This window comes from Ursus maritimus, unplaced genomic scaffold (genome assembly GCF_017311325.1).
Source record: "Ursus maritimus isolate PB19 unplaced genomic scaffold, ASM1731132v1 scaffold_4, whole genome shotgun sequence".
NCBI classification, from domain to species: domain Eukaryota; kingdom Metazoa; phylum Chordata; class Mammalia; order Carnivora; family Ursidae; genus Ursus; species Ursus maritimus.
In genome coordinates, this window is record NW_024426552.1 from 72,519,948 (window position 1) to 72,534,883 (window position 14,936).

Sequence of the window (14,936 nt, forward strand, 5' to 3'; positions counted from 1 at the left end):
TAACCGATCTGTTCGGTACCTAATACATCAGCTTCCTGTCATAACCGGTCACTTCAAAGACCGGTGAATTTATGGAACGAGCTCTGAATTAGGGGCTGGATATTTGAGTTTTATTTACATTCCAGTTACTGTTTCTCTTTGGGCGAGTTACCTCCCCTCTTTGGCTGAATTTCTGGACCTGTAACAGAGTGTGTTGGACACCATGTTACTTAACATCTCTTTTCAACCTTAAACTGACAAAATTCGGTAGCACCAGTGGCTATGTTATGAGCACTGCCATATTTTAAAGTAGTTGACTCTTGTCTGATGCCTGTTGGACCCTCGAGATAATAATTTATGCACTGGGAGAGTGTGGCTGCACTGGATCTCATGTATATGTGTAATTTCTGTTCTCTCATAAGGGAATGTGCTATTTGTAGTCCATGAAGAGATATCCTTGAAAATCATGGTTAAAGATTTCCACCCTTACTTTCTATGATCTCAGTAAATAGCATAGTTATTCAGGAAGTTCACTTATGCCTATTAGATTCTAAATTGACTATTAAATAGCTTTTATTAAACTCTTTTCATATTCAGTTAAATGAATCTCTGCTATACTATGCTTGCTTTTTAGTGATATGTCTGTCATTCATATTAGGATTTTTTAAGTTACTCTTTTATTCCTGAGCATATTCAGATATGCATTTAAATTCATATACTAGATGTGTACATGCACATTTTTTTCAACCGTTCTATTCGGTATAACACAGATAAATACATTTTGGTTAAAAGGAAAATGAGCTTTCATTCTTAATGTGCCATAATTCTAACAGTTCTTAATGTCCGCTTATTGTGAGTCTGTGTTTTAAATCTAAGAATTAAAATAAGCAAAGAAAAAGATTGTTTTTTTGAGTAATTCCAATTAGTTAAGCTTTAAAAAAAAGTTTTGGGGCACCTTGGGCTCAGGTCATGATCTCAGGATTGTGGGATCAAGCCCCACATCCCATATCGGGCTCGGCTCACTGCTCAGCAAGGAGGCTGCTTCTCCCTCTGCCCCTCCACCTCCCCATGTTGATGCAAATGGTGGGTATTCATCTTTTCTAATAACTGAGTAATATTCATTGTATATATGTACCACACCTTCTTTATCCAGTCATCCATTGAAGGGCATCACGGCTCCTTCCACAGTTTGGCTATTGTGGACATTGCCGCTATGAACATTGGGGTGCATGTGCCCCTTCTTTTCACTACATCTGTATCTTTGGGGTAAATACCTAGTACTGCAATTGCTGGGTCATAGGGTAGCTCTATTTTTAACATCTTGAGGAACCTCCATACTAATATCCAGAGTGATTGTACCAGCTTCCATTCCCACCAACAATGTAAGAGCGTTCCCCTTTCTCCACATCCTCGCCGACATTTGTTGTTTTCTGCCTTGTTAATTTTTGCCATTCTAACTGGTGTAAGGTAGTATCTCATTGTGGTTTTGATTTGTATTTCCCTGATGGCTGGCGATGTTGAACATTTTTTCATGTGCCTATAAGCCAGTTGCATGTCTTCTTTGGAGAAGTGTCTGTTGATGTCTTCTGCCCATTTTTTGACGGGATTATTTGGTTTTTGGGTGTTGAGTTTGAGAAGCTCTTTATCTATCTTGGATACCAGCCCTTTATCTGTAATGTCATTTGCAAATATCTTCTCCCATTCCATGTGTTCCCTCTTAGTTTTGTTGACTGTTTCCTTTGCTGTGCAGAAGCTTTTTATCTTGATGAAGTCCTAAAAGTTCATTTTTGCTTTTATTTCCCTTGCCTTTGGAGATGTGTCTTGAAAGAAATTGCTGTGGCCAATGTCGAAGAGGTACTGCCTATGTTCTCCTCCAGGATTTTGATGAATTCCTGTCTCCCGTTGAGGTCTTTCATCCATTTTGAGTTTATCTTTATGTATGGTGTAAGAGAATGGTCTAGTTTCATTCTTCTGTATGTAGCTGTCCAGTTTTCCCAGCACCACTTATTGAAGAGACTCTTTTTTCCACTGGATATTTTTTCCTGATTTATCAAAGATTAGTTGACCATAGAGTTGAGGGTCCATTTCTGGAGTCTCTGTTCTGTTTAATTTTAAATGGTGGGCACAGGCCTGAAGATAATTGTTTTAAGACTAGAGAAGGCTGATACTAGGGGAGGCAAACCTGAAAGACAAGAAAGCAAGGCTCCATCACTTCTGCAGTACTGAGTCCCTCTGTACAGCATGCCTCAGCAGGAGAGCACCAGCACATCCAGGGGCTCCGTGGTCAGTTAAAAGCAGGCTGTTAACATAGGCTTTCTTGAGGTGTTTTTGGTGTATATTAGGACTTGAGGTTTTCTTTTAAAAAGCAGTTTCCTACTTCATGTTAAATAGTGTGGTTAGGCACACCAATGGAGGCCATAGCCAGTATATGGCAGGGACGGGGGGTTGGCATGTGCCTGGGGGCAAACCCAGCTGGTCCTAAAGAAGCTACTTAGAGTCCAAATGGTATCATTTATCTAGTGTCATTCACCTGGTTTGTGTCCATTTTTAAACTGGGAATGAATTCCGTTGGACATCTGATTTCTCCCCCTCACCAGGAGGCGGGAGAATGGGAAAGATGGAGTGAGTGCTGGGTAGCATAGAGTTAAAATTTTAAGATCCATTCTGAAAAATCTGTGTTTTAATAGTGGAGTTTAATTCATGTGCATTTAATGAGATTGCTGATGCATCTGAATTTGTTTTTACCATTGTAGTTTGTATTTTTTTTCTTTTGCTTCCAATGTTCTTTTTTTATTTCCTTGGTTTGACACTTTTTTTCTATTCTGTTTTTATTCTTTTGCTAGTTTATAAATGTAGGTTATAATTCTATGTCTTTAGTGATTTACCCTTATTTTTTTTAACATGCATATATAAGTATATAGTCTGCTAAATATTTTATTTTGTGTTTCTGTCCTCCTTCCCCAAAGCTGGTTGACCTTGGGATGTTGCCTTATCTAGTAAACACCACCATAGTTCTCGCCAATTTGATTAGTGACACTTTAAAAGAAAATCATATGCGTGATTACTTATTATTCTATAGCTAATAGTTAAATTTACCAATCTTTAAAATAATTTCTATGCATATATTTTTTTGTTTTGTGTGCATATCAAATTTAGCCCCTGTGAAATTTATTTTTCTTCTAAAAGAAATCTTTGTTTTGAGTTGGAGGGTCTGTAGGTGGTGAATTCGTTTTTGTCCTGGTGTCCATGACAATGTCTTCTTTTCACTTTCACTCTTGAATTATAGTTCAGATAATTTTATGATTCCAGTAGACCTGTACTTTTTCCAGCACTTTGAAAATTATATTCCATTGGTTTCTGACATCTGTTGTTGACTATGAGAAGTTTGCTCAGTTGGATATTCTTTCCTTTGTAGGTAACTATATGGAAAACAATTTCCTTTTTGTGTTTCATGTTTTACACATCCAACTATAATATCTGTTGTGAATCTATCGCAATTTATCTTGTTAGAAATTCAGAGTGTACTTTCATTTTTATTTTTTTAAAGATTTTATATTATTTATTCGACAGAGATAGAGACAGCCAGCGAGAGAGGGAACACAAGCAGGGGGAGTGGGAGAGGAACAAGCAGGCTCATAGCGGAGGAGCTATGAGGAGGATGTGGGGCTCGATCCCATAACGCCGGGATCACGCCCTGAGCCGAAGGCAGACGCTTAACCGCTGTGCCACCCAGGCGCCCCCAGAGTGTACTTTTAATCTGAAGATTCATATTTCGTCCATTCTGGGAAATTTTAACTCTTAACCCGTGTACATTTTATTTCTCTATTTTGATGCTGATAATGCTCAAAATGACTTACGTTAGAAGCTCAGATTCATCTACTTTAGAATTATTGCCAGCTATTTTGTGATTTCAATCACTGTGTTTTTGATTTTTGGATGTCCAATGGTTTCTGGGTAATATCCATCTAATTTTGATTGATTTCTTCCTGTTTTTACTATCTGGCTCTTTTTATGGAAAGTTACTCATTTATCTCTCTGAGCGTTCTTATAATACTTCGTCAGACTTTCCTGTAAGTTTCATTTCTTTGGTAATGAATTCATGTTTTTAATCATTGATTTTGTTGGCTATCATTTTTAGAATTAGGTTGAAATTATCTTAGAATTTAAAATTAGTTCTCCATGTGTTTGGAATTTTGGTCTGCAGGAACATTTCTCTCCCCTTCCCTGCCCCACCTCATGATCTTCTTCCTCCGAGCTCTGCCCTCACTTTCTAGTTTGTTGTTGTTGTTGTTGTTGCTGCTGCTATCCAGCCTCCAGTGGTCCTAGTTTAGCATAAGATGTTAGAGTCATTGCACGGTTCCTATCCTAGTATAACATTGGGGTTAGGGAAGGGAGCCTGGGCTAGGTCTAGTTCCTCTGACTGTGAGGCTGTGTCTGTCACTAGATCTTGTCTAAAGTAGTATCAACATTTTGGGATGCCTGGGTGGCGCAGTTGTTAGGCGGCTGCCTTCGGCTCAGGGCGTGATCCTAGCGTTCTGGGATCGAGTCCCACATCGGGCTCCTCTGCTGGGAGCCTGCTTCTTCCTCTCCCACTCCCCCTGCTTGTGTTCCCTCTCTCGCTGGCTGTCTCTCTGTCCCATAAATAAATAAAATCTTAAAAATAAATAAATAAATAAATAAAGTAGTATCAACATTTTTATTTTAGCCTTTTTACAGTTGGAGCAGGAAAACTATCACAGCCACTGGTGTGAGCAGGTAGGCTGGTTCCAGTTCCCGTCCTGCAGAGAGGGATTTTATTCCCATTGACTTGACCAGAGTGGAACTCTGGGACACAGCACCAATGTCAAGATATGGAGCTTGTAGCTCCAACCTACAAAATCCTTCATTTCCATTCCACAGGGGTGCTCGTTTCCATTCCACAGGGATGCTCAGCTTGCTTTGAACCTGGCTATGTCATTTAGATCTTACATTTTTATATTTTATTCATTGCTGCTATCTGTTTGGAGCAGAGTGGGTGCAACATAGTCTAAACTCATGCCTTTTTTCTCTCTTTTTTAAGTTATAGTAAAAAACACATAAAATTTACCATTGTAACCATTTTTAAGTGTTACATTACAGTAGCGTTAACTATATGCACATTGTTGTGCAACAGATCTCTAGAAATTTTTCATCTTGCAAAACTGAAATTCTGTGCCCATAAACAACAATTCTCCTCTCCACCCTCCCTTCAGCTTCTGGCAAACACCATTCTACTTTCAGTTTCTGAGTTTGACTGCTTTAGATATCTCATATATGTGGAATCATGTAGTATTTATCTTTTTGTGCTTGGCTTATTTCACTTAGTGTAATGTCTTCGAGATTCATCTATGTTGTAGCATCTGAAAAAATTTCCTTCTTTTTAATTTTTTGGGAAGTCTCCATACTGTTTCCCATAGCAGCTGTATCATTTTGTATTCCTAACAACAGTGAACAAGGGTTTCAATTTTTCCATATTGTTGCCAACATTTGTTATTTCTTTCTTTCTTTCTTTCTTTCTTTCTTTCTTTCTTTCTTTCTTTCTTTCTTTCTTTGTTAGTGGTCATACTAGCAGATACAAGGTGATATCTCATTGTAGTTTTGACTTGCATTTCCCTTGGATTAATGATGCTAAGCACTTTTCGTGTACATGTTGGCCATTTGCATGTCTTTGGAGAAATGTCTATTTGAGTCCTTTGCCCATTTCTAAATGTGTTTTTTGGCTGTTAAGTTATAAGAGTTCTTTATATATGAATATGAACTCCTTATCAGATATATGGTTGGCAAATATTTTTTCCTGTTCTGTAGGTTACTTTTTCCCTTTGTTGATTGTTTTCTTTGCTGTGCAGAAACTTTGATGTAATCCCACTTATCTATTTTTACCTTTGTTGCCTGTGAATTTGGTTTCATATCCAATAAATCATTGCCAAGTTCAATGTCATGAAGTTTTTCTCCTATGTTTTCTTCTAGGAATTTTATAATTTTAGGTATTACATTTAGGTTTTTAATCCATTTTGAGTTAATTTTTGCATACAGTATAAGGTAAGGGTCCGCTTTTATATATTTATTTTTTTGCATACAGATACCCAGTATTTCCAACACCATACATCAAAGAGACTATCGTTTCCCCATTGTGTAGTCTTGGCACCCTTGCCAAAGATCACTGGGCCATATTTGTGAGAGTTTATTTCTGAGTTCTCTATTTTGTTTCATTCATCTATATGTCTGTCTTTATGCTAGTACTAAAATTTTTGATTACTGTAGGTTTGTAAGATGTTTTAAAATCAGGAGGTGTGAGTCTTCCACCTTTTTTGTTGTTGTTGTTAATCAAAATTGTTTTGACTATTCAGAATCCTGTGAGGTTCCATGTGGATTTGAGGATTTTTTTTTTCCCGTTCCTGAAAAAAAAATGCCATTGGGATTTATAGGGATTACTTTGAATCTGGAGGTTGTTTTGAGTAATATGGCTACTTTGGCAATATTAAATCTCTCAATCCATAAACACAGATGTCTTTCCATTTATTTGTTTTTTTCCTTAATTTCTTTCAGCAATGTTTTGTAGTTTTTAGTGTATAATTCTTTTGCCCCCTTGATTAAGTTTGTATTTATTGTGCCATTTTGAAAGGAAGCCCAAAATAATTTTAATGGCTTTAAGTGATACTTTTTTTGGTAAAGTAGAGTAAATAAAAGTTCTAGAAGGCATCACTTTCTCACACAAAAGAAGCTCACAAATGCTAGAAACTTCTGTTCCTGAAACACCTTCTTCAGTAGTTCAGGAAACACTGCTGTGTCACAATCTGTTGAGACAGATTTTCCTACAAATTTTACCTTATTCAGATAGTGCCCTTAATTTTAAAATTTTTGCTATTTAACCGGTTGTAACTGACTTGAGTTTTAATATTGTTTGGTGTTTCAATCTCTTTGAGGTTTACAAGATTTTGAAAAAGCTTGTAAAACAGCCTAAATTTTGTCATATTATCACAATGCTTAAAGGCATTTGTGTGGGAGTGGGGAGGGTTGCATCTTTTCGTCATATACAGAGAAGGTGTAGTCTGAATCTCCTCCTTCTACCATCCTCTGTAAATTTACTCTATGATTGGTATCTTTTTATATTTTTATTAGTTTGAACTGAACCTTGTATAGATAAAACAATTACAGATAAGGATTGTTTGATATAAAATTCTAAAGTCAGATTATTTTCAAATGGGAGGTTAAGAAATTGGTGATAAAATATTTTAGATAATTATTATAGGGAGTTATATGCATAATAAAATGCATAAAGGATGAAAGTAATACTACTATTGTTACATTGATGATGCTGTTATATTTGACTTTGTTGTTGTTGTTCTGTACCTATGTAATTCTTAACCTTCCTTGCCGTTCGTATCTTACTGATATGTGAACTCTTTCCATTAATTAGATACTACTTCTGCTTTAGTATCACAGTACTATGTGTCTGTTTTTCTAGTGGGAAGGAATTATTTCATATTCATTTTTGCTACCTGCGCCATATATTTCCCCCAGTCACAACATTAAGTACATTCTCTGATAAAGGAAAGCTCTCAATGAACTTGTTGAATTTTAAAGAATTGCCTATTCCAAGTATAGATGGAGCAAATTATATACAGCAGGTGAACAGTTAACTATGATTACATTGGTGATCTTACAGTCCACAGCACAAATGCTCCTTTGCCATCAAAGTCAGCCTTAATAAACCTAAAATTCAGTCGATATATATTTATTGGAATCTACCACATACTAGACATTAGACCATATAGTGAGCATATGAAAATGGGTAAAATAAACAGACTTATCTTCCTAGACATTCCACTTATCATAATAATTACCTGTTGCAAGAAGTTTGGGCCAGTACAAAGTTAGAGAGCACAGTCTCCAAGACCACCCTCACTTCTAACACCAACTGTACGTTCCGGTCAAGGGTGGTTCCCAACACTACTCTTTGGTTTGATAACTTATTAGAAGGACTTACAGAACTCACTGAAAGCTATTATAAGTATTATACTTGTAGTTATTGTTTATTACAGGGAAAGCATACAGGGAAGCCAAGGAAAGCAGTATATGGGCATAGTATAGGAGACACCAAAAGTACCAAATGCAGAGTTTCTGTTGTCTTCTTCCTATAGAACAGAATGTGTTACTCTTCTAGTATCAATATGTGACAATGCACATGAAATACTGCCAGTCGGGAAACTCACCTGAGCCTTGGTGTTAAGAGTTTTTATTGAGACTCCGTTATGGAGGATTGATTGAATGATTGCCCATGTGGCTGATCTCAGGCTCCTGGTAGACCGATACATTGAATGACCCAAAGTGCTAACCCTAAAACATATTGTTTCTCTCTGGCTAATCTAAGACCCTCAGGCAAACAAATATCAATTTCCAGAAGCCAAGGGCAAATGCCACGCATCTTTTGGGACAAGGTTAAGTTCTTTTCATGTATACACACTGTCTAATTGAAATGAATGCCATATTTTATTAATACGTTGCTCTGACTTGGCCTCCAGTCACACCGTGTTATAAACAAAACATGTCCTCCCAAAATGCATATGTTAAAACTCTAATCCTCAGTGTGATGGTATTAGGAGGTGAGGCCTTTGGGAGGTAACTGGGTTTAGATGATGTCATAAGGGTGAAGCCCTCGTAATGGGATTGGTGTCCTTATAGAAAGAGGACAAGAAACTGGAACTTTTTCTCTCTGTGAGCGCACAAAGTAGATGTCATGTAAGCATACAATGAGATGATAGCTGTCTACAAGCCAGGAAAAGAGCCCTCACCAAGAACCAAATCTGATGACACCTTGATCTTGGACTTCCCAGCTTCTGGAACTATGTGAAATAAATGTCTGTTGTTTAAGCCAGAGTCTATGATATTTTGTTAGAGCAAACAGGATATTTCCCTTCTGCCTACCATCTATTTTCTTTCTCCAACTTGGAAGAAGGAAATAATGAAAGGAAAGAAAGTTATGAGAGTAACATCTGGTACATCATCATTTGGGAAGTGAAAACATAACTCAGTGCTTTGGACAACTTGGGAGCCTTGACATTTGAATTTGGGAAATTGAACTTAAAAAAAATGCAATTTGAATAGCTTGAAACATGTCTAAGACTTGTAACTAGGCTGAAAGTATTGGGTCTTTTTTTTTTTAAAGGTTTATTTACTTATTTTTAGAGAGAGAGAGGGAGAGAGAGAGAGAGAGAGAGAGGAGGGATCAGGAGCAGAGGGAGAGGGAGAGAGAATCCCAAGTTGACTCTGTGCTGAGCATGGAGCCAGAGGCAGAGCTCCATCTCACGACACTGAGATCACTACCTGAGCCAAAACCAAGAGTCAGACACTCAACTGACTGTGCCACCCAGACCCTCCAGTATTGGGGCTTTTTTAATGAGTAATTTGGTGCTTTTAGCACACATATCCCTGGCATTTCAGTGATTGGTAATGATTAAAATGTTTTAAAAAGGTTTGCTTTTCTGACTACAATCACTGTTTACTTACTTATAAACTTAAAACGATTATATTGATAATGTTTGGCTTTGTATCAATTATCTCTAAAATCAGAATTTTTAGCTTATGAACTATTGAGATTTTCTTTTCAACTGAGGGATTAAGGTCAAATTATATGAGTACAAATTCTTATTGTTTAACACTGCCTTAATCCATGTCAATTTTATTTGAAACTAAATCAATGATAAAATGACTCCTTTAAGTCAGTCTTTGTTCTAATACATAAGTGGTACTATAAGCTGTTATGAGAGTAGTTCTACCAATGATAGCCATTGCAGCAGTATTAATGGCTGTGCTGGCACAAATAATGCAGTTTATTTAGTTTTTGTTGTTTCTAAAGGGCTTTTAGATTTATATGTAATTTGCACAGTCATTCTGTGAGGAAGGACAGGAATGGACCATTAAATATAGATGAAAAGCTGTGGCTTAGGAAGCTTGTTGACTTAAGTCCATCCTGGTGAGTAATAGAACCCAAACTATTATCTAGGTCTTAACTCCAGAAATCATGAGATTCTGATAATACTTCACTGCCCTTGGCCTTATATATAATAGATCTTATCACTGTAGAACGCTTTCTCAATTTTTAACTGAGCCTTCATATAAACGGTCTCATATGAGCCTTACAATAACTGTGATATTGCTACTGCAGGACAAAAGATACACCTGGGAAGCAGCGTGTGTGATTAAAATGAGGGCACTCAGCATAGGTGAGGTAGGTCAAGAAAAAGAAATCCTAGTTCAATGTTCATTTCTTAAACCAAAATTGTTTATCTTATTCGCTATTGCAATTAAAGAGGTATCACTCTGTACTGTTATAACATAATGTCAAAAGCATAATTATATTAAAACCAGGGCAACCTATCACCTTGTTTATTTATAGGTATCAACAGCAATAATAACAACAAGAATGAGAGAGCTATTTCTTAATTGCCTCATGTCCTTTTGCACCATGTAGAATTACATGCCTAAATCTGATGTTTCAGTGAGAGCAGATGATGTCAAGTTTGTGATAAGGTACTGACTTTATATTGAAAAACTAAGTCAAGAGTTATTGAGAGACATGGGAGGGGCCTTTGAGGAAGAAGAAAAGAAGAGGATCAACATGGAAAGCTGTAAGGGGAGGATGAGTTTATGCCCACAAGGTGACAATAGGAGAAAGTACCTTTTTATTTTAATTCTCTAATTTCTTTTGCTTCTCACTGTCCTAGATGTCCAAAATTTCCCATTGCTGAGGACCCAATAAAACTTTTCTCAATTTCTGCAAGATAAAATTTCTGCAAAAATAACGTCCGTATTTTGTACCTTGATAGGACATTTATCTCTATATTCCCTTTCTTCCTTTTGTTAGAATTACTGTTTTTTGTGCCCTATTTATCCTACCAGATGCAAGCTCCTTGAAGTTAGTGATTGGATCTAATGTAGATTACTATATCCTGTAGCACTAAAGACTGCAATTACCATATGAAGGTACCTGTTACAATCTTGTTGAATCAGTTGATGGATACATTTCATGCAGTTTAATTCTGAAAATAATTTATTGGGCATCTTGTCTTACTGGTTTTTGTAATAATTGTGCTGATTGTGTCCCTACACACTTTCTAGTTCAGTTCACTGTTTCAACTTCGAAAAGGCTTTGAAACATGGCATGTTTGCTAGAGGAGTCATTGTTCATGCTTCTCTGCATTGAGGTCGATATTGTGTTGTAGTTTTAAGAGCCAATGTTGTCGTGTCTTCCTTTCTGTACCAAATACTGCTTAAAAAGAGAGGGAGGTAAGATTGGCAAGGACATCTTCTGGGAAGCAGCTGGTCATTGCAGTTCATCTTTCATTGGAAGATTTCCATTTTATGTTGAAAAGAAACGGCAGATTTTTTAACCAAACGTATGTAGAATAGAGGTACAAAATAATTACCCACTCTAGAATTTGAGTTTCCTCATCAACTGACTTCTTCATGGAATGTTCTGAAATCTGAGGTGTATGCAGAACTATTTCTTGGGGCAGGTAGTTTCTCTGAGAAGTCCTGAATATTTAAGGAGAGAGAAAGAGAGAGAAAGAAGGAATATCTTAGCCATTAATGCCAAATGAATCATAGAGTTTTGGTTAATGGCACTTGGATAGAGAAAAGTCAAAGGCCAACACAAAGGCTTGTTTAGCAATTCGTTTATTAAATATTCAGTTCAGGCTATTTACATTTTTTTCTTCCATATACGTGTGATTTCCTTGAATTTCATAACATTTCTTTTTCATCTTAGGTTAGTTTTTGGCTATAGCATCTAGAAAAAAAATTATTTATTTTGCCTATTTTTTTTATCCTCATATATATTAATTAAGTGAACTGGGGTATCCTTTCCAACAACAACAACAGCAACAACCAAAAGAAAGAAAGAAAAAAGAAAAGAAAGAAAAAAAAAAAAAAGAAAATACGAAATCTTGCCAGCCCAAGAATCTGGCAGTTGTTGCTTGCAAACGTGATATGATCGGTCGTTGTTGGAATTAGTTTGCCTTTCTTTAGAAAGAATCAATAGATCATTACTTTTACTTTCAGTAAGGACTGAATAATGGTGAGCATTCATTTTTAACTTATTATGTTTTCAGTATTAATTGGTGTTGATTTTATTCTAAAAGTTTATAACTTCTGGAGAATATTCATACTTTAGCTCCAGGCCTAGCCTTCATTGTAAAAATTACCATATGTGTTTCTCCTAACATTTTTCATTGAAAAATAAAAGTAGAATTAAGCTTCTAAGAGCAGCACTAATGAAGACCTTTAGTTGAATCATTTGGAAATGATACTAAATTTTATATTTTTTCCCTTCTGCCTTGTCATTAGGCCAATATGTAGTCATATATCCAAAATGTCTGGATTACATTTCTTTAGTCATTAGTGAATCAGGCAGTTTTAAGTAGTATTTAATGCAAGCTTTAGAAATAAAACTGGGTTTGAATCATAGTTCTGTAACTTTCTTTTATATCATTGGAGAAATTTCTTAAACTTCTAGGCTCAGTTTCCTTATATGTAAAATGGGGATAATAATGAAAATGCATGCTATATAGGATTATAGCAAGGATGAAATGAAAGGATGCATGTAAAACCCTAGCCTTGTGCATGGTACACGGTGAATGCTCAGTGTTAGCCAGTAGTAGTAGTAGTAGTAGTAGTCGTATATGCTCAGTATATCCTCAATCAGGTCCTTAGCATCAGTCCATGATGTTCATGTAGTATTAATTCTACCCTTAGTTTCAGCGGTGATTCCTCGTTTGCCTAATGTACTTTCTTTAGCCTCTCTGGCCATGGAAGATTAGCTGTAGAGCATTTCTCATGTAATTAGAGCCAGTTAGCTTCAGGCCCAAGACTTGACTTTATCTGTTGAAGGAGAGTTACTTTTTTTTTTTTTTTTCAACTGGATTTAGAACTGAGAGGATAAAAGGACTACAACCACCTTCAGAGCGCAAGAGAAATCCTGGATTAAAATGATTCCAACATTCAGAGGACCAGATGCCTAGGCAAAAAGATGGAGAGACCAGGTCTTGTTCACATCCTTCGAAGCTGCACATAAAAACACACCTGAAGCCAGCCCTACATGTGACATTTGCAATTTTATGACCCAATAATTGACCTTCTTGTGTTAGCCAGTTTGGGTTATATATTTTTAAATTATTAACCAGGTAAACTGAGAGCGATGAACCAATTTTCATAGTAGTCAGACTTTCTGTGAAAATTCCATGTTCCTGTCATTCTTACTGAGAAATTACCCAGTGGCCTCCTTCTGAAGATTTATGGCTTTACAGTGGCTTTCTGGACCAGGCTCATTCCCAAAAGAGATTTCCTGTCATTATTAGTTCTGCCTTCCCTTGCTTTTCCCTCTCTAAAACCAATGTAAGAATTAGCAATTTCATAAGTAAATGTTTCTTGGTTTGTAATAAAAAAAAAATCATTCAAAGATATAGATCAATTTTTTTTTTCTACTCTCCATCCTCCCGCCCCCAGCTTGAGCCAGTTTTTCAATTTGGGGGCTTTTCTTCTTCGAAATATCTCTTTATTTAACTCACTTGGAGGAGGTGAGACTACATACAATCAGTATATAGGCCATGACTTTCATATACTTTAGGGAGGGGCAAAAGCAAAACAAATGAGTGCTAAATGCAAAGGCAAAAATCAGTTGGTTTTCAATTGAGATTTGAATGGAGAGAGACGTGGTGAGGCAGAGAAACAATTTCAAGCCTACAGCCTACTGCATTTATGGGACACCTAAAGTTTGTTTTCTTTTTTTTTTTTTTTTTATTAAAGATTTTATTTATTTATTCGACAGAGATAGAGACAGCCAGTGAGAGAGGGAACACAAGCAGGGGGAGTGGGAGAGAAAGAAGCAGGCTCATAGCAGCGGAGCCTGATGTGGGGCTCGATCCCACAACGCCGGGATCACGCCCTGAGCCGAAGGCAGACGCTTAACCGCTGTGCCACCCAGGCGCCCCCTAAAGTTTGTTTCTATACCACAAAATTTTAAAATCCAGTCGTTAAATTGGGTAAGTGGTTTAGCTGCATGGAAATGTATATATCAAAAGTGACCTATTTCCGCCACCTCTAACTGGAAGGAAAGAACTTTATTTTGAGGCTATTGAGAACCTAGGTCTCTCACAGGGTAACCATATGCCCTGGTTCATCCAGGAGAGTCCCAGTTTATGCATGATGTCTTAGTGTCGTCATTGAGAGTAACTGTTTGATCCTCGGAAGAATCCTGGATTAAGATTTGGGCAATAAGTATGCAATCACCTGACACATGATCCTACATATGACACAGTGAGTCATCTGAGGTATCAGTGTATGCACAAAATCTCACTGAAAAATTTAAAATTCCTTCTTCTGATTTTACTTCCAAGACCCACTCTTAATGAAAGAACTCTTAAGTTCACTTGCCCATATCACCCAGGTTTTGAGTTTGGCTGTGAGTAAGAGAGATACCTGTAACAGAGGTTTAAATTTTCTCATGTAATCACAAGTCTGGAGATTGACAGTTACGGGTGTTGGTTAATGGACTGGTTCAAGAAGCGCATTATGGCCAAGGTCTTTAGATGTATTTGGCCTTTTCCTCACGGTACGAGATGAGTTCTATAACTCCAGCTTACACATGTACATTCTGGGCAGTGGAAAAGGGGCACAGAGAAAGATTGTGTCTTTGTCAGGAAAGCATACTTTCCCAGAAATTCTGGTAATGTCCATAAATAATGTATAGAACGGTGTCACATGGTCGCCCCTAGGTGAATGAGTGTAGGGAAATGTCTTGATTATTTTTAAATTTTGAGCTGTAGACATTGTCATAACTATCAAAGCAGGGTTTTGATAATATTAAGGGGAAAATGGATATTAGGTAGGCACTTGACAACTACTAATACCTGTCCAGACTGAAATATCTAAATATATATATA

The 14,936-nt window shown here is 36.8% G+C and overlaps 1 protein-coding gene across 2 annotated transcripts in view; it reads left to right on the forward strand.

Annotated features, from left to right (window-relative positions):
- The window catches only part of FGF12 (fibroblast growth factor 12), a 250,011-nt gene that overhangs the window by 72,814 nt on the left and 162,261 nt on the right, over positions 1 to 14,936 (forward strand). The window lies entirely within an intron of this gene.